Consider the following 24,042-nt stretch of genomic DNA (forward strand, 5'->3'; position numbering starts at 1 on the left):
TTCCTCTGATAATTAGGAAGGTTTATAATATACTGTAGCAGTTAAGCTTCATAATTATAACTTTGTGTAATACCTTTGGTCCTCTATTTTTTAGTTTCTTATGCTCAATGACAAAAGTAATGTGTTTCATTTTTTCTTCATCCCCTTTGTTCTCCACTATTATTTGATATTAGTCAATAATATCTTTTTATATTTATCTTTGTAATGTTAAATGATGTGTTTCGATTCCCTGGTATTGTAGAAACTTTTAAACTTGCCTCTTTCAATCAATGAAATTAGTTTGCCTCTCGTTTTTTTTCTCCCCTTCTAATTTTATTAGTTAAACCATTTCTAAGTGCCCAGACCAAATATTTTTACACTTTGGTTTATCTTGATTATATAAATACATATATTTAGTTCCCACAGCACATCTTTTTACTGTAAGGTCTTCACTTACTTGACCAAAGTTCATTTCTAGTAGTTTCTTTAAGAAGGGCACATTTGCATGCTCAAAATTGCTTATCTGTAACCAAATATAGTTTAGCTGGATATAAAACTTTTTAGTCACTCTTTCCCTGAGTCTCACTTAAGTGTTGCTCCATTAGCTTCTGGTATTAAACATTACTCAGGAGAAATTTGGAGCTATTCTTAATTTTACCCACTTAAAAGTGACTTGATCTTGTTTTGTTGACTGAAGGAGTGTTAATCTGTATGTTCAAAACTTTGCTAGAGTGACTCCGTGTTGACTGCCCTTGACCAATTTTCTCTTATAATCAGGTATGCCCTTCTATATGCAAATTGGAGTTTTTCTTTATTTCAGGACATTTTTAGCCATGCTATATTTTTAAATATTTGTCTGTTCTTTGTTTTTTTGGTTTTCTTCTTTGGGTCTGCAATTATGTGAATATTGAATTTCCTTTCTCTTCTGTATTTACCATATTTTCTTTATTTCTTCTCGATCTTTTATTTCTGTTTCATTTTGTTCATTTATCCTCTTTATCCTTTAATATGTTTTCCATAGTCTGAATAATGTTTGATGCTTTTCTGATTTTATTTCTATTTCTATAATTGTTTGGTTTTATTATACCTTTTTCCCACTACTATGTTAACCATATGCAAAAGCCAATGTTTGACCATGTTTTAAGTACAAACATTTCACATGGCTTAACCTAATACTTTGACCCTGAATTCAGCCAGCTCATCTCATACCTTATCTGTTCCTATCCCTTTACCACTTTTTTCCCCCTGAGATTTTACACTTCTACTTTGTGATATTGCCTTATAGAAGCACTTACTTTAATGAATTATTTTTAATTCCTGGAGAAATGCTTACTCACAAACTTCATCTGCTTCATAGCAATAATTTTTTAGTAAGCATTGTTCATTTCTATCAAATTTTGCTGCTCTTATTCTTAGATACTTTGTTGCAATGCTTTGTAAGTTTCTGTTTAATTTTTGCCTTAATAAATTTAACTTTCCTAAAGACAACATTAGATCCCTGTGGGTGGAGGAGGGTAAGGGTGTATGTTTGCAAGTTGCCCAAACTAGCTGTTTTTTGCAACCTAAAATCTTTCCTGCTGTCATAGAGAAGATTACTCCCTGAAAATATGACTTGCTATTATGAATTTTTTTTTAACTCCACCTCCTCTGTGTCTCTGAACCAAGAAGATATAAAAGAACTTCTGCCATCAAATACATTTACCTTAGAAGCCATACTAATTTTTGGAAATTGTAGATATATTTTGCATTTCATTGTGCGTTCTTTACTTTACATGGCGCACTTTTGCTGGTGCTTTCTGAGATATGTCACTACTGAACCCTCCCTTCGTTCTCTGTATTTTTTCCCCTTCATTTCTGCCCTATGCTTGATTTAATCTGCTTTTACCAAATTTTGCATATACTTCAGAACATACATATTCTATCTTGGAAGATACTAAAAATTTATAGAGTTTAAGACCATGAACTCTAGAGTCGAACTTGGTTTTAATTCTAGTTCTTAATTTGTTATCTCTGTGAACTTATGCAGATTACTTAACTTCTCGTATCCCACTCTCCTCTTCAGAAAAATGTGTCTAATAGTTGTATTTCCACATAGTGCAGAGTTAAATGAGTTAGTGTACGTAAAGTGTTTAAAACTAGTAATTGTATTGTGAATGTTAGTTATTATTGTTATTTTCACTCAAAATATTATTTTTTAGAGTAAAATAAATTTTTGTTGTTGCTTTTGGATAGTTTCTAGGAAGAAGAAGAAGGTATTGATTTAAATAGCCACCTTCATACTAGTAGATTGCCCTTCCCTTTTGTGCTACTTATTTTCCTCAATAACTATCATTCCTTGGTTGTCCATTCATATTGAAGAATGAAAGATTCAATTGATTAATACAGATGGCTCACGTGGGTTCCTTCTGCCATTTCTGGCCTTTCCATCCTGAGAATCCTGATTACCTGTCTGGACAGGTAGGTGTACAGGGCATGGCATACTGTGAGCTTTCCTTCGGGATGTATTGTGACCTGTGGAAGTCTAGGTTCAAACCATTTCTCTCAGAAATTTGAATCCATTCTCTGACCAATGCCAAAACAAGGAGGGCCCTATTCTCGGGCATCAACTTCCACTCTGGGAACTCTAGGCCCTTCTAAGCAGATTGGCTTGATTTCTCTGGAGAGTATTTCCTGTATTCCACCATTCAACCTAGAGATAAACATTGCACTGCTGGTGGGGGTGGAGGAGGCCAACAGTGTAGCCATTCACAGGCTCTTTGCCAATCGCCTCACAAGCTGAGCTAACTGCAAGCTCTGTGTTAGTGGGAGGGTAGGGCCAACTGTCTGCTGGCTTTCTTTTAGGGAGGGGGCAGTAGGGCAAAAGGGTGCAGAGAAGAGCCTCTCGAAGTCGACAGGGGCCAAAAGTGGGGGCAGGAGCAGTAGAACCAGAGAGACTGTTCATATCATGACCAAGGAGAAAAGGAAAGGGCCAGGGTTTGGAGAGGTGTGATTCTTTTGGGTCTAAAGTATGAGGCAAGAGTGAGAAAAGGAAGATAAGACAGGAGGTCAAAATATAAACAATTGGAAGGAAGTTGAAAGCACTATGTGTGGTGATTTAAGAAAGTGTCGTAATAGTTTCAGGAGCTCGTTTTTTAGTTTTACATGGTGCTGACTGTGTCTCTGATGTGGGGAGGAATCAGAGGCAGATCCAAAAGCTTAAAACAACTAGTAGACTTAACATGTCTCTATCTAGATATCTTCATGCATGGACAAGACCATCTTTCTATTCCTCTGAAACAACGCTGGGTCACGGACGATTTTCTGCACATGTTGGTTGGATGGTGGGGAGATGGTTAAATGTCTACAATACCTTTTATTAATGGATCCAAATGCAAATCCAAATCCACATTGTCACCTTGCATTCAGGTCTTCCAGGTAAGTGAGAAGCCAACAGAATAAGATAAGAACTGGGTCCCCAAAGAATTCTAGTTGACAGTCATCGTTCAGACCTAGCTGTTTGAAAATTCACAGAGGGCTTTAAAAACAAAGATCTCTTCCCCCTAAGAAGTAAACTCTGGGAAATCTGTATTTTTCTTGAATTGTTCAAAATTAGCCTGGATCCTGGTAATGCAATTGGATCAGAAAGATTAGTTCATCGTCTGTTTTCATCATTGTTGGCATTTGTAAAAAGGAAAAATATAGTAAAGCCAGGCAAGACATTTGAGATTTAAAAATCAGTCATTCATTCACTTTTTTTTTTACAGGAAGGGAGGGCCCATTGTCTCGAACCTCCCTTCTCAAATGCTTATGCTCATAATAAAAATGCAAACTTATGTGAGAGGTAACTGGTAAGCTAGATTTCTGCTTTTCTCAGTGTTTTCCAAAATATTCTGTGCAACACAAGTCCCATGAAGTGCTTTGTAAATTGTAAGATTTTGTAGTCTAAAGCAAATACTGCTTTATTTATTTTCCTTTTCAAAATTTCTAAAGCACCTCGGTATGCTAAATAATCTGAGTTCTACAATACAAAAGTCTAATATGTTTAAATAGAAGTTTTCCAAACACGGGCTCTTTTTTTTCCTGTACGACTCTTAGCATCCTGTGGGTTGCTCATGAAGGCTTTTTTACTCTAGTGCTCATGGCCATGGTCCAAGTGTCCATGGTGCAGAGGACCACAGCTGGCCTCAGTGGGCCAGGATTCCTGGGCTCCCTGCCTGATTTGGAGTTTTCTGATGCCCCTGAAGACAGCTTGCTCCAGAACATTTAAACTCTTGAAAACTCAGCCAGTAGCTGTTTACCATGGATCTAATATACCTGTAACGGATACCTTTACCCTTTGCTATTCTTATGAAAGTGGAGTCTTTAGGATTTTCTACATCCAATAGCATGCCATCTGCAAACATTTTACTTGCTTCTTTCCAAATTATTTACATTTTATTTCTTTTTCTTGACTAATTGCTCTGGCTAGGACTTGCAGTACTACGTCGAATAAAACTGGTGAGAATAAGCACCCTTCTTTTTTTCCTATTTAACAGATTTTTTAAGAGAAGTTTTAGGTTCACAGCAAAATTGAGAGAAAGGCACAGAGAGATCCTATATATCCTTGTCCCCCACACCTCCTGCCAACCGCACATACTTAGCCTCTCTCTCATTATTGACATTCCCCACCAGAGTGGTACATCTCATAATTGATGAGCCTACTCTGAAAAATCATCTTCCAAGTCCCTAGTTTATATTAGGATTCATTCTTGGTGTTGTACATTCTATGGGTCTGGACAAATTTATAAGACATGTATCCACCATTATAGTATCACAGAATAGTTTCACCGCCCTAAAAATTCTCTGTGCTCCATCTCTTCATCCCCCCACGCTCCTAATTGCTGGCAATTGCTTTTTTACTTAGATGTCATTTTCTAAGTCATGGGAGTCGTTAAGGGCTTTAAGAGAGGAACTGATGTAATTAGATATGCTCCTTGAAGGCAGGAAATGTGTTTTATTCTGCATCGCATTTTCCAACTGGCGATGCGCGGCACAGAGTAGGCACTCCATAACTATTGATTGAATAAACGAGCATACGTAGAAAGAGATATTTTCTCCGGGCCAGTCTTTTTATTGGCAAAAACAATTTGTAGATCAGATCCCTCCTGGGTGCGAGCTTCTATCTGAGACCACCAGAGCCTCTTTTTCCATATGTTAATGGTCATGTAAGTAGATTCCCCGGAGACCCTACTCGTCCACCATTATTTCCTCATGGTCTCCCTGCCACCTTTTCACCAGCGTTAGACTCTGCAGCACTACCAACGAAAACAAAAAAAGAGGCTGGGCAGAGACCGACGGCTGTTCCACTCTGCCTCTTCCTCCACTGCCTTTTGAGCTGTGCAGGCAGACTAGAGCCACTGACCTTTAACCAGCTAAGCACACTATTTTCTGCTAATGAGCTTAATTGCCTACTTCTCCATTTATGACAAACTTTAAAATTTTGCAAAGCCCTTTCAACCCCTTTGTGGCACTTACAGGTACTCTTGGAAAAATGGTGGGACTTGTCCAACCTCACACAACCTGGCAGCTGTGACTACTCAGATAATGAGGCTGGTGCTCACCTGCCTCTTCACACCTGAGACTTTATTGGAATTCCACAACAAGTGGTCAGGATGGCAGTTATTATCTTCCTTTTACAGATGAGAAACTGAGCCCTGTGAGGGTGAGTCCCTTTGGCCTCTTTCAGTCCTGGTCTGGTTCTCGTCCAGTTACACGGTGCCCTCTTCACCCGCGCTATGGGGAACGTCCATCCCTGGAGGAACTTTCAAAGCCTGCATTTTTTTCTTAAAGTAATTTAATTTTTTTTTCAATTATCCTTCACATACAATAGTATATCAGTTTTAGAGGTATGATATGGTGATTAGAAATAGATATCTTACAAAGCGCTCATCCCAATAAACCTAGTACCCATCTGTAATTACAACATTATTGACCATATTCCTTCTGCTATACTTTACATCCCCATGACTATTTGGTAACTATCAATTTGTACTTCTTAATCCCTTCTCCTTGAACACTCCTTTCTCTTCTGGCTACCAATGAGTTTGTTTTTGTTTTATTTGTTCATTTTGTCCTTTAGATTCCACATGTAAGTGAAATCATATGGCATTTGTCTTTGTCTGACTTAATACACTCAGCAAAATACCCTTTAGGTCTATCTATGTTGCAGAAGGCAAGATTTCATTCTTTCTCATGGCCGAGAAATATTCCATTGCCTATATGTACCACCTCTTCTTTATGCATTCATCTATTGATGGACATCAGGTTGACTCCATATCTTGGCTACTGTAAATAATGCCACAATGAACATATGGATGCACATGTCCCTTCAAAGTATGTTACGCATTTGTTCAGATAAATACCCAGAAGTTGCATTACTGGGTCCTTTTTCATCTCTTGTTATAGTTTTTGTTTTAAAGGGGTTTTTTTTTTTGTCTGATATAAGCATTGCTTCTCTAGCTTTCTGTCTGTTTCTATTTTCATAAAATATCTTTTCCATCCCTTTACTTTCAGTCTTTGAGTCTTACAATCTGACGAGTCTCTTGTAGGCAGCATATGTAAGGGTCTTTTTTTTTTTTTTAATCTATTCAGCCACCCTATCTTTTGATTGGAGCATTTAATCCATTTGAATTTAAAGTAATTTTTGATAGTTATGTAGTTATTGCCATTTTATTATTTATATTTTTGATCTTTCTCCTTCTTAAAGAAGGTCCTCTCACATTTCTTGTAATACTGGTTTGGTGTTGATGAGCCCCTTTAGCTTTTTCTTTTCTGGGGAGCTCTTTATCTATCTTTCGATTCTAAATGATACCTCTACTGGACAGAATGATCTCAAAGCCTGCATTTTTATTACCACAAGAGGCTGACCGAATGAGAGGGATGTCACTGGGAGGCAATGACCATTCTCTCCATAGGAGAGACTAAGGCCCAGAGAACCTGCTGGTCCCCAAGGCCTCCGGGAAGTGGAGGCTCCAAGGGTCCAATCCTCCACATACACCATCTGGTAACTATCTTCTCCAGTCTCAAAAGCTGTTCTGTCAATGAACCTCCATTTTTTTTAACACCTAGTCCTCATCCAGCAATTACTGAGCTTTGGGGAGGGGCCTCTTTAACTTTTATTTGCATATGAATCCCCTGGAGAGCTTCCTTTTTTCCTCTGTCCCACCCCTTCCCTCCCATTCCCCCTCCCTCTATTCTTTCCTTCCTTTTTAATGCTGGTTCTTGCCCACTAAATTAATACAGTCATCAATGGGTTATAACGCACTTTGAAGAACACTGGTCTGGAATAAATAAGGCAAATGTGTTTTATCTTGGGTACCAATTTCAATTAATCGACAATGCTAATATGAAATACTATGTTAAAAAAGACTCTGAGATTGAAACTAGGCTTGTTGGACAAAAAAAAACAAAAAACAAAAAACAAAAAACGGTGATCTATATTAGTCAGGCCTGCAATTGGTTTAGAAGTAGAAAGTGGCAATCCAGGTGCCGATTATTCCACCAATGATCTAAGATCCTGCCATGAGACTGGGAGAGATATACATATCCACACATCTTTCCAGAGCAGGCAATGCATGGCAGGCATAATAGAGAGACTCAAAAGCACTGTAGGGCTGCAAATGATTCAAAGATTAGAGTTCATAAAGGTAGGTTTCAATCCATGTTTATCATTACTGATTTTTACCATCTTTTTCTAGCCAGGTGTAAGTATTCAGAGCTATGAGGCCTTCAGATGAATCAAAAATTGGAAACTAGTTCTCAGTGAGATTTGGGGCTGTCAAGAGCAAATTTCCCCAAAAGAGGGTCATTGTAGACCTAAGAATGACTGTATCAGATTTGGGTCAGGCCCATAAGAATTTTCTGGTAGCATCACGGTGGTAAATGTACGGTAAACTCACAGGTGATCAAATTCTTTGTGAAGCAAGCTCTGACCGAGTGTTCTCTGTAGGTTCAGCCCAACCCAGGCAGTGCTGAGGCTGGATGCAGGATGTATTTTAACTTAATGGGGTATTTATGGGAACCCCCCCAATTCCCTTCCCAGGAGGGGCCCAACCCTGCTCTCAGCTCAGTGAAGGTTATGCACAACCTGGGATCAATAAGGTATAAGGAAGGCTACAGAGGCCAGCCGCCTGGGAGTGGGGGAAACCTCACCCTTGGACAGCTCACTTCGGTCTCTGAGCAGGTTTCGAAGCTGCCCTGAGCAGCCTGCTCCCGCATGGCTGGTGAAATGAGGAGGCCAAATACAGAGGAAGAGCAGTCGGAACTAAGAAGGGGTAATGCAGGAAGGAGACTTCCTCCAAAACTCACATCGTCAGGCATTGGGTGTAAAAGGTTGGCACGTATGGTGGTTGGTGGTTAAAAAAAAAAAAAAAAGATCAGAAGAGAGAAACAATGTAAGAAGGAAAGTAGTGAAGAGAGCCTTTGAGCTTATGGAAGGTACAGCGATGTCACCTCCTGTAGGAGCTCACACGTGACGTGGCATAAAGTACTCACAGAGTACCGAGGACATGGGACTGGAATGCTAAGAAAGTTCCTTGATGTCCGGCTCCTTCGTAAGTTAGGTAGGAACAAAGCCAGTGATCGGCTTTGGCACTCCTGATGGGCGGGCGAACCCCTCGCTCATATCACTCCTACGGGAGCTCAAAGGCAAGCCTGGCTCTTCCTTATTTTTGGGCCAATCTTCCCTACTTCTTCTACTTCTGGCTACATGCAATATCCAATAAACATTTGCTTTAAAAGTGGATATTTTCCGTCAAGAGCAAAATCCAGGAACATAAAACATTAACCTGGAAATTATTGTGAAAGCCCTGGTAAATGCGAATAATTTTTTAAGCTCACGTTAAACCCAGGAGCCCGACCAACTAGAACTTCCATGAGGACTATCTGGAGGACACTTTTGGAGAATGCTTAAAGCATTTTTGAACTGAGATCTTATATTTGCTGAAGTTGGTATCTGTGATCAAACACCCTCGGTCAGAGAGTCACAGAGATAGTTAGGGAAATATCCGTGGCTGTTATATAAAACCTTTCGGTGCAGAATCGAAAAATACGTTTAGAGCTAATTAGTTTTCTTATAAGAAGTGTTAAGAGGTAGGTCTGTGCTAAAAGCCTTCGTTTTCGTCTCTCTCTCCCTCTCCTCTCTTGTCATTCTCGCTTTTCTGTTCCCTTCTCTCTTCTGTATCTTTACTTTTTCCACCAGTGTGTGTCATCTGCCTCCGATCCTTGCAGCTAAATATTTACAAATCTGTAAAAGCTGAGAAATGCAAAAATGGTTGAAAAGCACCATGCCACAGGAAGGAGCATGAGCTTAATTTTTAATGACATGTCGTATGAAGGTTTGATGATCAACCATTTAAACGAGAATTGTGCGGGACCTTGTTTCCCAGTACGTTGCTCAGTCTGAAGCAAAGTGGGCAATAAGGAGGGAACGTGTTGTTCAAAGTCACATGAAATTACCACCCTCTTTCCACTATATTGAGCAATCTACATGGTCAGAGGCTACCAAGGAGCTGATTCTAGGAACTGAGCCAAATCCAGTCAATTAAGAGAAGTCGGGGAGTGTTTAAGATCCAGTAAAACCATCTATCATTAGAATTGAAGTGCTCAACAGAAGATAGCCTGGAGGCTCATCACAAATTTTTCTTGACGTTGGAAAAATTGGCTTAAGGGAATTAAAAAAAAAAAAAGTTCCTAAGGTTCTTGATTGGAATTTTAACACATATCTGGCAGCTTGATTACAGCTAGAAAGAAGGAAGTAACTCAAATAAATTCACGTTTTCAGCTGTTCAGCACAGCACTAAAGAAGAAACGGCCAGAGAACTTGTTATAGGTACAAGACTTGGAGAATGGGTTCGCGGAGATGGGGACCCACAGAAAGACCTCACCTGAAATGGCTAAGGGCTATCGTGATGCCTTTATTTTCAATTTGTAGTTGTACCTACTTATATCTCAGATCCTTTTTGCACAGGAAAAATTAAGAGTCCACTACTGCACGTCCTGTGTTTTGGGGCCGTGAGACATCACTGTATAATCTAATGCAAGGGAACTGACTTCTCTCAGCTCTGTTGCCTTCACTGCCATCACTAGCAAAGACTATAATGTGTCAAAGCACAGGGTGACCTTTCAGTGCTGCCCCAAAGTATACACATCAGTAAGTTAATTTAACACTGGTTTCAGGGGGCAAAATTCTATAAAGCTTCTGAGCATATACTTGAAGAGTAGTAATAATAGTAATAACATTTCATCCGTGGTAGTGAGACAAAAAAATTGTGGATGATAGAAATCCACTGATTAAAGAGGCAAATCCTGCCTCAGTTCCTGCCCGTTCTGCCAGACCTGTGCACGGCCGGGGAGCAGAGGGGCAGCGACAGGTCCTGATGGTGAAGCTTAGTCCTTGGTATTGGGGGCGCGTATTAAAACTTGATTCGGCCTCCTGTGCCTCATTCTTCATCGTGTCATTACTTCACATGGCCCTCCCTGCCTGCCACATCTCAGGGGCACCTCAGAGATCTTTGCCCACCCCCACGCCTCCCACAGCACACGCAGGAGAAGAGTTCTGATAAGTCGAGGCAAGATGTAAGGACGTTACTAGTGGCGCTTCTAAATCCATGCATGCTCTGTGTTAGCTGCTGGAATTCACTCTCTCTTTCTCTGTCTCTCTAACATACAACTGGTTTCCGGGCCAACTCGAGGCTATATCCCGCCTGGGAAGACTTAGGATGAGTGACCTAGTAGCTGTGCAGCCAAGCATTGAGATCTCACGGGCCAGGATCAGATGTGGTGCAAGTGCGTGTTGTTTGTGTGTGTGTGTGGGGGGGGGAGTCCGCATGTAATGGGGCATAAAAAAAAAAAAAGGCAGCTCCACGTGATCTCCGCTAAGTCACCAGAAGCCTACCTGAGACCTGTAGTCAGAAACAAAATAAGCGAACCTAGCTCAGGTGCTCTGCTCATTCCCTCAAGGAATCTAGTGCGGAAAAGGGTGGCCGGTCTCACTATATCTCAAATCTCTTCACTGAGACATGACCAGCACATCTCATGCTCACATCCTCCTCTGGACATTGACGTGCTCCACACTACACACACCCCCGCCGTCAATCTCAATAGTGAGATACATTACGACTTTGAGTCCCAATATTATACTTATAGGAGACTGCCCCTGGCCACTCTTCCCCTCCACTCCAGCCTCAGAGTCTTCTCTCTTCTCTGAATTACTGTAATATCTCTTTACCTACAGTTTAGGACGGGATTACTAGATCCTGCTTTGGGTGTGTTTGTGCATCTGTTTGGCTCAAGCTCGTAAATTGTATTATTCCTATCGGGTTTTAGGTTTTTCCCTAGGGAAGTGAGCACTACCGTATCCCCTATCTCCTCCGAGTGCCCAGCCCAATGCCCCGAACACAGACAGCATTAATAGCACTGCTGACATCTCATGACTCGGAAATAAGAAGGTCAATTAGATGACTATCATATCTCTTCTCCAGTGCAGCAAAATCCAGGGTAAACAAGAGATGTCGTCTGTGCAATAATCAGTCCCGCACGAGACCTTGTCAGGAGCCCAAAACAGCTGTTCCAGGTGTCTGGCCCGCCCGGAGGAGGGCAGGACTTCCCAGAGAGCGAGCCCTTGGGCAGCTGTGTTCTCTGTCATGTCCAGGGAAGGACAAGGGAAACCGTGACTGGGCCCTGGATTCTGTGGGGGTTTGCTCAACTTTTATCTTATTTTTATTTATTTTTTATCAGTTGCCGTCACATGAGTTTTTTAAGTTAAATTTATCGGGGTGACATTGGTTGATAAAATTATATAGCTTTCAAGTGTACAATTCTATAATACATCACCTGTGTATGGTGCCGTGTGCTCACCACCCGAAGTCAGGTCTCCTTCTGTCACCAGGCATCTGAGCCCCTTCAGGCTTTTCTACTCTCCCCTTTCCCTCCGGTAACCACTACACCATTGTCTGTGTCTATGAATTTTTATGTGTTTGTTTGTCTTGCTCATTTATTGCTTTCAGTTTTGCAACCCACATGCGAGGGAAAGCATATGGTTCTCGACTTCTTCTATCTGACTTATTTCACTTTTTCTCAACTTTAAAGAGGATACTCTGTTTCCAATGGGTGGACTATTAAAAATCCAGACCTTAGTTCTGCAACGGAAACCTAGTATGGGGACTGTTCGTGTCCTAAGGCTGCCATAATGAAGTCCCATGTACTGGGTCGCTTAAACCACATGCATTTATTTTCTCACAGTTCTGGAGGCTCGAAGTACAAGATCAAGGTGTCAGAGGGCTGATTTCATTCTGCGGTCTCGCTCTTCGGCTTATAGATGGAAGATGTCTTCTTCCAAGGTCTTTACATGGTTCTCCCTCTGTGCAGGTCTGTGTCCTCATGTCTTCTTATAAGATCACCAGTCATATTGGATTAGCGCCCACCCACATGACCTCGTTTTATCTTAATTACCTCTTTAAAGGCCCAGCTCCAAACACAGTCAGATTCTGACTTACTGGGGCCACCGGTAGAGAAACAGTTCGAGACGCTCACCGTACCGCTTGGGAGATGAGCACAGTGTTCCCCATGGATAAAACCTGACAATCCATTACTCTCATTATAATGAGCGCTGACATCCATCGCAGGCTCGTTATGTGCCAGGCACTGTGCCCTGTCTGACGTTACTCGTCCCCATCAAGACCCCAAGCACACTATTGTTGTTCACACTTGCAAATTAGGAAACTAAGGTTCAGAGAGGTCATGCACCTAGCCCCAAATCCATTAGAGTTAATCCTTAGCCACTGTGTTGAGCTGGCTAGAAAGAGCAGTCACCTAGAAACTGAAGTGGAAATGGTTTTCACTGGCTTCCTAACACATTGTACTCAATTAAAGCTGCCAGCATAACACCTTACCAAAGGACCAATAAATCTTATTTCCAAGAAGTGACTGCCAACAGTGAAACGTGCAAAATTTTTCAACGTAAGTTTTCCCAACAGTGATAGCTCATTCCTTTGGTACCAGGCACGAACTGCTGCAGTCTGTCCGCGGTGACGAGGATGCTGGGCCTGAGCCCAGGGGCGTGGACTACGACAGCAGGATGAAAGACCTTACAACAGTTTCAGGATGTTCCCCTGGTCATCTCAATTACAATGACGTCTTCCTGAGGACATCTGTCGCAAGGAGCCTTACCACGTACCCCTCCTGGTGCTTCCGGGCCACCCAAAGCGAGTGGACCGTGTGGGCAAGAGAAACCCTCCTTTAAGGTGTTTGCTTTTTCAAGGGCGTCCTGGCTCTCGGGGAGCTCTTATTGAACTTTTGAGGCCTAGTCTTGCCACTGGGGTTACTGTTTCAGCCATAGCAAGCCAGAGTCCCTTCTTTTTTTGTTTTAAAATAAATCTTTGCTTTGGGGACAATGTCCTCTTTTGTAAGGGATGACCAGATTTTAGCTAAACATCCAACGTTGGTGGACGACTCTGGTTATTGGATAGGGTGAACATATTTCATATGGTTTTAGTCATTTGGCTTCCACAGCTGTGGGTTTCCAGTTCAGATCCTTTGCCCATTTTTCTACTTTTTTCTTTTTTGTCTTTTCCTTACTTATTTTAAAGACTTCTTTATATATTCTGAATATATAAAGCATTGCTGACAAATATCTTTTCCCAGTTTGTGTCTTGTCTTTTTACTTTATTATATAACATTTTTCATTTTAAATTTGGTTTTATTTATTTTGTCTTTATGATACGTGCTTTTGATGTCTTTTTAAACATATCTTTTTATTTACAGTTGACATACAGTATTATTTTAGTTTCAGGTGTACAACATAGTCATTTGACATTTATATATCTTATGAAGTGATAACCATAATAAGTCTAGTAATTATTTGTCACTGTACATAACGATTGTGATATTATTAACTTATTCCCTATGCTGTACCTTATATCCCTGAGACATTCAATAACTGGAAGTCTTCAACTTTATGTACAGCCCCCAATCCACATTTAGTACTCCACTGACAAAAATTATCCATCCACGGTTTTTCTAAAAGTTTTGTTTGAGATTTCATAACTGTTGTTTTTAAATGTATTTCCCAAAGCAAAGGGTACTGGCTGCCATAATAAAGAGGTGTCTGCCTAGGGATCACATGACTAGGTTTTTTATGGTTGAAATTTCTCCCCTGATGGTGGTACTGGTATTGAGTGGCTGAGCATGTCTCTAGTTCTGGAATCTTCCAGATCTCATGTGGGGGGCAGCATATATCCTTCTCCTCTTGCTCAACTAAGTAATTAACATTGCAATTGCTTAAGCACCTAAAAACTAAAACCTTTGCCATCCTAGTGCCCTCCATGATGCTTTGGCATATCTCTATATCTGTATCTAACTATTTACCTATCTAGATTGTGGTTCTGTCATACATTATGCGTGTTCTTGGTGACAGATATTTTCTATTTATGTCTTGAATGGAACAATATTAAGATTGATGTAGGTTTTCAGAACGTATCGAATTTAGCTCATAGGAGGCAGCTCTGGTTCCTTAGCATAGAAGGTTAGTTATTAGAATAGATTAGGTTAAGATGTGCTACCAATAAGTCCAGGGACTTAACTCAAGTTATCGACTGCTTTCAGGAGGGGTCCAGAACACATCAGGCTGCTTAGATCTCATGGTTCCACCATCTCAACATGAGGCCTCCTCAGTCATCAGGCAGGCGAAGGGACAGCTGAAGAACTGCTCTGGCTCTTCTATGTTTTGTCCTGGAAGAGGGGCGCATCACTTCCACCCACAGCTCATTGGCCAGCCCATGTCATGTGACTCCCCTCTCACTTCTAGGAGGCTGGGAAGCAGATGGACTATTTGCTAAGCATCATGAGAGCCCAGCCTGAGACTAATAGATCATCCATGAAATTTGTACCTGCATGATTGAGAATTAACTGTAGCCATAGCTGATATTTTGAGTCTTGCTTAAAACTCACAGGTCAGGATACTCTGTATGCAAATACTAACTAGGAAAATCTGCCTTCTGAGATGAGGGGACAGGGAGAAAGTCAAGAACGCACAAGTCACTGGAGGTAAAAAAGGGAAAGCATTAAAGATCAGCTTCGGCTTAGACTGTATGGATTCTCATTTGCAGGTGGAGGGTGTTACTACTGAGACGTAAAGCAACGCAAAAATGGGAAGGCTTCCAAGAAGTTTAAGATAAATAATGAGAAATGTTTCCATTGTGAATAGACCTCAAGGTCTGCGACGGAACTGGTTGTTGAGTGATTTACTGACAGGCTAGAAGATGTGGCCCCCATCATTAAAGAGGTTCTTTGTCAAGGTGGGATCACAAAGGAAGGGGAGGGGGCTGAGCCAGAAATAATACTTGCATTTTCCCAAATGACAAGACATACGAAAGAAAATAAAAGAAGATTATCTAGTCTCCCATGTCTTTACATATTCTGCAAAAACTACATTATGTTGGTATTTAGGACCAAAAAAAAGTGAAAACAAACCACTGGTGATTTTCATAAAAAAAGAAAGTTGTAGGAAGAAAGGGGAAAAGTTAGTGGAGGAGATCAGTAATTGTTTTCCAACAGCAGGAGATAAAATGTGTGTCTAAGAGGTGTGTCTGACCTTCCTGCGATGCATATATCAGACTCCGGAGTGTGGAGACAAAGGGAAGAAAGTCACAGGGGAGAAGGAGCCAGAACGCAGTGGCCGTATGCAAAGTAGAAGCCATTGTGGGCGAGGGAAGAGATAATAGAGGGAAGTGGAGAGTGAAGAGTAAAGCAGAGAGATAAGGGATGCACGGTGAAGAGGGAAGAAAACGGGGAAAGGGTGAGATAAATCCCCCATAAAAAAAGTCTTTAGCAGAGGCCAAGAGTTCTGGGAGGAAATTATCTGGGAGGCCAGAGTCTTTGGGGAGACTCGCCACTCCAAATGTGTGAAAAAACGTACTGCTGGTATAAACAATCCTAGTCCCAGGCTATGCTGATCATAAAGCAGTCACCATTTTTGTGTCCTTTCTGAGTCAGGCGCAGCCCGGGGTATATATTAGGTATATATCTCATTGAGCTCACGGCAATAAAAGTAAGAGTCACAACAAACCGTGGGTTGGAGGTGTACCTGCGCTTCCAAGTGCGGCATCGCTTACTGTGTGGCGATGCAGAAATAGCTTTCCTTGGCTTAAACGGGCAGATTCTCTTATTTGTCATGTTTTTGTTACCAGCAAAGGACCAGGAAGAGGGAAGGCTTCCCAGAATCCTGTTTGTCAATTCATACAATTCTCAAACCAACAGAGATGCGGGCAGGTCATGAAGTCCAGGCTCCGGCCTCTGGGCAGTGAAAACTTTATTCCAAGCTCAAGCCCCACTTCAACAGTGGCACCCGTTTTGTCCAGGATCAGTCATTACGATTAAGCTTCACATTTAGTTCTAAGAGTTTCCTTCTCACCTTCTGCTGTCTCAAGTCTCCACTGCTTATTAGAGAAAGGTGGGAAATAGACCCTTCCTTCTCCCACTAGTGAGAAGGTGAGGTACTATAGACATTCTGGAGAGCAAAAATTCTTAACACATGTGCACAGTTTTATCCCAGTACTTCCATGTTTGAGATACATCCTAAAGAGATAAATCAGATCATCACGCAAAGATGAATGGACGAGAATGGTCAGTAGAACATCGTTTCTAATGATAAACAACTGGAAACAAACTAAAATGATTGATAGTAGCAACTGATTAAATATATCATGTTAGAGTCAACAGTGGAATATATATATACTTTAGATGATATTTATATATATTTACATGGCAAAATGTTTATGATATACTATGAGAAAAGTGAGTTATAAAACAGTAGCTAGGGTACACTCCTGTGTTCACATACAGGTGTCTAGAAAAAGTATATAATAATAAGTGACAAGATGGTCACTACTGTTTTGTCTTATGGGAGTGAGAAGGTACAAAATAATTTTTTTCTATTTTTATTTTTTTTTGTAATGGATAGGATTTTTAGAAAATGAATAAATAAACACATTAAAAAAACAACAATATATATTTCTGTATAGAATTGTCTAGGTTTCTTCTCCAGAATCCAGGTTGTACTATTTTTCTGAGCTATCTCTGGTAGGTGAGGAAAAGAAGACAAAATTTCCCTCCATTTATTAATTTTATTACAGATTGCAGTGAACCCAAGTGTGATTTGGAAGAAGAAAAGGCATCACAAAGATTCGGCTTGGCTGGTATGTGTATATGAGAATGTAGTGTGTGTGTGTGTGTGTGTGTGTGTGTGTGTGTGTGTGTATGCCTAAAATAGGAAGAGAAAAAACCTTTTTGCCTTGTTAATAAATATATTCTCATCTGTTGATGTTTCTAGCCCAAGCATTTAGATTAGGGATGTGTCAAGGCAGGTGGTAAGTTAACTTCTTATTCTCAGGTCCTGGCCCAGTGTGTGGCACATAGTAAGTGCTTAATACACATTGGACATATGAATTAATTTTTGAGCTTCAAGTATTTATACTACCTGCTGGCAAAGCAATAGCTTCTCTTCTCTCTGGGTCCCTGTGGCTCTGCAGGTTGATGGCATGGTAGGGATAGTGAGAGTAATGGGTGTGATGGAACAGGCTGACCTGGGTTCAAATACTGGTTCGGCCACATCTGAGCAATTTGATCCTCTATTTCCTCTTCTATAAGATGGGAATGATACTATTATTGATCTTTCAAGATTATTGTAAGGATGAGAATCAGATAATTTTTTTCTTTCAAACCCCTCTTGTGGATTTTACCCAAAGCCTTTGAAAACTATTTAGCACCGTTAGACTCCATCCATTAAAGCCATTCTGTATAACTCAAAGTTCAAGTAGCTTTCTCTAGAATAAAAACAGAGCAGCAGCATCTAAGCCTGTATCTGAGAGTGCTTACTGCTGGCTTTCACTAAGGATATGGAAAGAAACTGTGTCTAGCAAGACTTGGTGGACTGTTAAGTAGCCTTATCTCAGCTCAACATCTCTGTGAATAATAAGTCAAGGCTCAGAGCAGCCCAGTGAAAGTACTAGGAATGTCCAAGGCCTTAAAATAGCAAAATGCTTTGAAGAATCCCATCTTCCTAATGGAAAAAAGAACACACAAGAAAAACGACTGTCAGTTATTTATATATAGCCCAGGCTTCAGCATGTGATGAAGAGATCATTGCTGATTTACAGTTCTCTTCAGAAATTAGCTTTGTACATGTATTCCAGGAGGCTGGAGGTTAAAGAAGGAGTTGGCTGGATGACCACAGGGAGTTTCTATGGCTCAACTTTTCCGTGAAATAGCTTCCTAGACATCACATAGGCTCAGTTTCCACTGATACCACTTAAGCCAGTGGTTTGTTCAGGTGATGAAAATGAGTGTGTAGAGCGGCCGGCAATGGAGTACATAGAAAAATGGCCCCTTTCCTACTCTTTGTGGTTACTAATATATTACAAGCCCCACCCCCAACACTGAAAGTAGAAAAGTAGTTAGTACAGCGAGCGGACCACAGAGAAGTTTGACTCATGAGATTTTTCACTACATCGGTATGCATACATGTGTGACTTCTCCCTTAGTAAGGCTGTGCAGCAGTGACATATTTTATGCCACTGTGTAATGACGCTGAACCCTAAGATATATGCAAAAATTGCTCCTTTATACTATATTGTGAAAAAAGATGGGTGACCAGGCCCACTGATTACCATACTGGAATGGTTGGCAGAAGGTAGAAGTAAATCGATTAATTTTCAAAGTAAATAATTAATACTCGAGTTCTAGAGCTGCTTGGCCTTGCACCGAGGCGTGGGTGCCCCAAATGTCATGGTTTTGAAGCAATCTCATCCCGTGGCACCCGCCGCGTGAGTTCTTACGGGACAGCGAAGGCTCCCGCATGGCATCCTGGGAGAATACGCTCCCGATGCTCTCCCACCAGAAACGGCCCTGAGTTGCCAGCAGCGTTGCTCCTCAGCTCAGAGTATCCAGGACAGCGACGGATAATATATGCTAATCTGAGTACGAGTCAATTGCCTGGGGGTGTTCGGTTTTAGGTGTCTGGTGACAAGGTGCTAGCAGCAAGGGGCTTGGCCAGCCCCCAGGGGCTGCCGCTTCCACAGGTGGGCACCGTGCACTCCGTGCCGCCCTCCTCTTTGGCTCGCTGAGTTCTAAAACGGATAATCACACTGAGATGGGGGTCAGGCCAGTCAAACAAAGGGACTCCGAGGTTGGCCTGCAAAGTGAAAACTGTCAATTATCCTATTTTATGTCCTACCTAACGTTTCTAGTAGCAGGGTCCTCATTTCCATTAGACCAATTTGGTACAATACGGCCTGCTCTAATCCTTTTACTGTCTTGTTTGAACAAGAGAAATGAGTGCAAATGAATGAGGAGGAGGACAGGGAGGGAGGGAAGGAAGAAAAGGAGACAGAAAGGAAGGAAGAGCATCATTTTGAAAGGGGATTTTTAACTCCTGACTTGACAATTTGTTCAAAGAGAATGTGACATCGTAACCAAAGCTGGTGGCTGCTGTACAAGGAGGGTGAACCCAGTCAGAAGTGACCTGGTTTTAAAACCTCGGTTCTCTGATGTTGGGGATCTTAGTCTGTGAAGAAGAAAGTCCCCCACAGATTCCGTGTGATTTCTCTGTGGAGCACTGAGTCGTGGCTGAAGGAGGTGATGGCTCAGGGCACAGAGAATCGGGGCCAGAGGCCAGGCTGCACGCCCAGTGCCACCTTCTCGGGAGGGGAGCCAAGAGCAGACCACACCACGGCACAGTGGGGACATTAACCCTTTCCCGCGTGAGCTAACTCTCACAGGCCGAGCAAAACGTCTGAAAGCACCTTGTATTTGTTCTCTGAGGCTGTGGAACAAATTACGACTAACTCGGCAGCTTGAAATAATGCGTATTTGTCACCTCAGGTTCCAGGGGTCAGGAGTCCAGGCAGCTTAACTGGATGCTCCGGTCAGGGTCTCCCAAGGCTGTCACTAAGGTTTCAGCTGAGCTGTGTCTGCATCTGGAGGCTCCACTGGAGAAGTATCTGTTCCTAAGCCCATCAGGTTGTTGGCAGCATTCGCTTCCTTACAGGTCACGTGTTGCTGGCTCTCGGCTGAAGGCCTCCCTAGGTCCTTGCCACTGAAGCTTCTCTGAGGTTATCGCTACTTCATCAAGCCTGCAAGAACAATTCTAGCTCCAAGCGGGCTGACACAGAGTCTTCTGTAACGTGCCTTAATTGTGGGAGTGATATCTGTACCTTTGCCATATTCTCTGGGTTGGAAGGAAGTCACGGTCCTGTCTGCATGTAAAGGGAGGGGATTACACGAAGGCATGAACACCAGGAGGTCGAGGCCATTGGGAGTCACCTTAGGGTTCGTCTGCCACACGCCTGGAACCTCTTCCTACCTCTGTCATCACTGACTTTATCGGAATTATTTCCCAAACCACATAAATCTATTTTCTAATGATCTTCAGCAGGGTGACCAATCATTGCAGTTTGCCCAGGACTGATATCATCTTAGCGCCAAAAATCCCTCATTCTGGGTAAACCCCTCAGCCTCAGGCAAGCCAGGACAGCTGGTCACCCTAAGCAGATCATAGACTTTCTTTAGTTTCTCTTTGACCAGTTTTAGGGGTGAAAGAGAAATTGGAAAGCTTTTATACAGGTTGAATCATCCTGTAAGCAGCCCTCACAAGCCACCGAGTGGAATGAGGTGGCCAGGTACAGCTGATCGGTGGGCTTTCTGTGCGCACAGCCTTGGACTTGGTGCTGGGGCAGTAAAGGAGAGTTCTGGAGTTTTTTTATTGCTGTTATTTGTTGGTTGTGCTTTTTGAGAAAAGACCAAATCCTACCCATAGGGGATTTCCGATCCCATTGGTGAAGGCCTGGGTGGGGGCTAGCGCATACTCAGCTTGACAGCTTTATCTGAATTGACTAAGGAGTCAAAATGGTGACTTCAGCCACCAGGAAACAGGTAGATTTACCTTAGAGTTACATGTTATTTCAAAACAGCATGAGGATAAGTGTGAATCCCCAAGGTTGAGTACATAGCTTATGCCCATGACAGGGACTTTCCAGCCTTTTCAGCGTAAAACACAGGCCAGTGCAAAGTAACCCACTCGAAACAGAGTTCATAAGCACTGAGGGGAGGGAAGGTTATGCAAGTCCTGAAAAGTTCAAGGCAAAGTTAATGTGGGCAAGCAGAGCGGTGTTTCAGACTACATGGGGGAAGGTGGTCCAATCTACCAAGCAGCACAATTCTATCTGCTACAGCCGAGCCTCAATCCTATAAATCAATCAAATCAAGCAGTAGCTCTTATCTGTGGGCAAGAAAATGGTCTAAGACAATAATCTACTTCCCCACCTGCCCAGCCAGGTAGATTTATGTCATTTGATGTCATATAGTCTAGGTTCCCTGACAAAGAGGTCTGAGTCTTGGGATGCTAATCTCAGAGTAAGTAGTTTGACTTGCTTTAGCACCATTTCCCCGTTAACCCCAAAATGAACTGGGGGTGCTCTGAATAGAATGTCGGATATAATTCTTTTAGAGGTGTGAAGCTATCTGTCCAAATTTACTCACCAGGAGAGATTTGCAATAGGGCCTTATGTCCCCAAAGCTCTTGACCCATATGCTGGTCCTAAGAGCAGCCTCACTGCTCTGAATCTCAGTTAAAAAAAATATGTCCTGATATAAAAGACATCAGGAAGCCAACTTCATAGATTGGCAGGTGGAGATGGAATACTCTGAACTGTCTTTTATAAACTTTCAAGGAAATGCTTGTTTGCAGAAATATTGGCATTTCTTCAATCATCATTTTCCCCTGAGTTTTCTGTAGACTACTTCTAAATATCATGTAACAAAGAGGTTCCTCAGACAAATATGTCTGGTAAATGCTGGATTGATCAACGCCTAATGGGATGAATCTGCTGTAGGACTTCTCAGAGTCTAAATTAATGTGTGAAAGTCAACACTGACCCATAATCAGAATCACCCACAGAGTTTTTCCTTTTTCTTGTGTAATTGTTATTGTACTTTTTAAAAGTAACTTTTTATTTTGTAGTTATTGAAAACTCACCAGTACAGTGTGTTTTTAAAGAAAACAACAGAGATAAACACACATCAAGTAGCAGACTTCTCAATACTCTTTAACCAGCTTCCCCGAATGAAGATATTTTACATAAACGTTGTACGTTGTCAAAACCAGGAAACTGATGCAGATACAAATAATAGTAACAGGTCAGCTATAAACTTTATTTGGATTTCATCAGGTTTTACATGGACTATTTTTTTTAGTATGTGTATATAGTTCCATGACATTTTATCACATATGTGTATGTATATATATATATATATATATATATATATATATATATATATATATATATATTTGAGTATCCAATATAACCACGACAGGTTATAGAACTACTTCATAACCATAGAGAAACTCCTTCATGTCACCCTGTAATCGGCACGCTGTTCCCCCAGCGTTAACCTCTGGCAACTACAGACGTCTTCTATATCTCCATCATTTTGTCACCTTGAGAATGTTATATAAATGGAATCATGCAGTATGTAACTTTTCCTGATTGGCTTTTCTTACTTAGCATTATGACCTTGAGATCCATCCAAGTCATTGAGTGTCTCGGTAGTTTATTTCTTTTTATTGCTGAGTATTATTCCATTCAATATGTATACCACAATTTATCTAGTTATCGGTTGAAGAATATTTGAGTTGTTTCCAGTTTTTTGGCTATTACAAATAAAGTTTATTTGTTCACATATTTTTATGTGAACAAAATGTTTTCTTTTTCTGGAATAAATACCCAGGGGTGCAATTGCTGGGTCATATGGTATGCTGCAGAGTGTTTTAAAATGCTAGATGCCCACTTCTCTCACAAGATGTTGAACTGATCACAGATATATATTCTCCATGAGGAGATCTCATTAAAGGAAATAACGGATATAGACCCATATCAATAAAGACAATGCAAAGAAGAAGCAGAAACAGATAAAGAGTTTTCCAGAAAGGTTTGGATGAGAAAAAGTAGATGTCAGAGAGACAATTGATGAGGCAGAGAACAGAAAGCTGCTCCCTAGAGGTTGTGACACGAAGAAGGAACTAATCAGCCTGTTAGAGGCCATAAAACTGGGGAGGGCAGAGGGAGCCTGGTATCTTACTTGAAGGCAACAGGTATGTATTGCTGGAAACAGAAATTTAAAGATTTGTAAGTATATTCAGAAAACTTGGAGAATATAGTGCCTCTATGCATGAGAAAGGGATAATCTAAAAAGTAAATGACCAGAGAACAAGCAAAAGCTCTTGGAATTTAAAAATATGATTGCTCAAATTAAAAGGTCTCTATGGAAGGTTCAAGAGCAAAAGCTGGAGAAATTTCCCAGAAGTTTTTTTTACAATGGAAGAAATAAGAGAAAATATAAGAAATATTGAGTATTAACTCAGGAGTTTCAAAATCTGATTAATAAGAGTTATGATAATAGATAATAGCAAAAATAGAAGTGAGAACTTATCAAGAGAATTTTCTTAGATTTTTCAAATGGAATAAGACACCAAATGCCAGGCATAATGAGGAAGGAGTCTTCTCAACTAGAGATTCCAGAAGAGCAAGAATGAAGATCCCTAAATATTTTAGAAAACAATCATAAATAAGAATCATATTGGTGTCACACTTATCAGAAACACTAGATGCTAGAATACAATGGATCAATGCCTTTAAAATTTAGAGGCAAATATTTTGAACCTAGATTTCCATACCCAGCCAAATCTTCAGTTAAGTGCTAGAAATAGAGTCTTTGCAGATATATAAGGATTCGAAAGTATGTCCCTTGAACTCTCTTATGGGACTTTTTAAAAAGAATATACATCAGTAAATAAAAGTAGTTAAAGTAAGAATAAAATGCAGAACCCAAGAAAAAATGGATTGTGTCTGAGAACAAGAGCTCTAACCAGGCCCAGAGAGCAAGCTGTCTAGGCTGGTGCAAAACGAGGAAACCAGAGATAAGTTTCTAGAAATATGAATAATTAATTGACTAGAGATGATGATTGAGAACATGAAAAACAACTTGAAGAAATTA

The sequence above is a fragment of the Rousettus aegyptiacus genome, unplaced genomic scaffold, assembly GCF_014176215.1.
Source record: "Rousettus aegyptiacus isolate mRouAeg1 unplaced genomic scaffold, mRouAeg1.p scaffold_m13_p_17, whole genome shotgun sequence".
Lineage (NCBI taxonomy): Eukaryota > Metazoa > Chordata > Mammalia > Chiroptera > Pteropodidae > Rousettus > Rousettus aegyptiacus.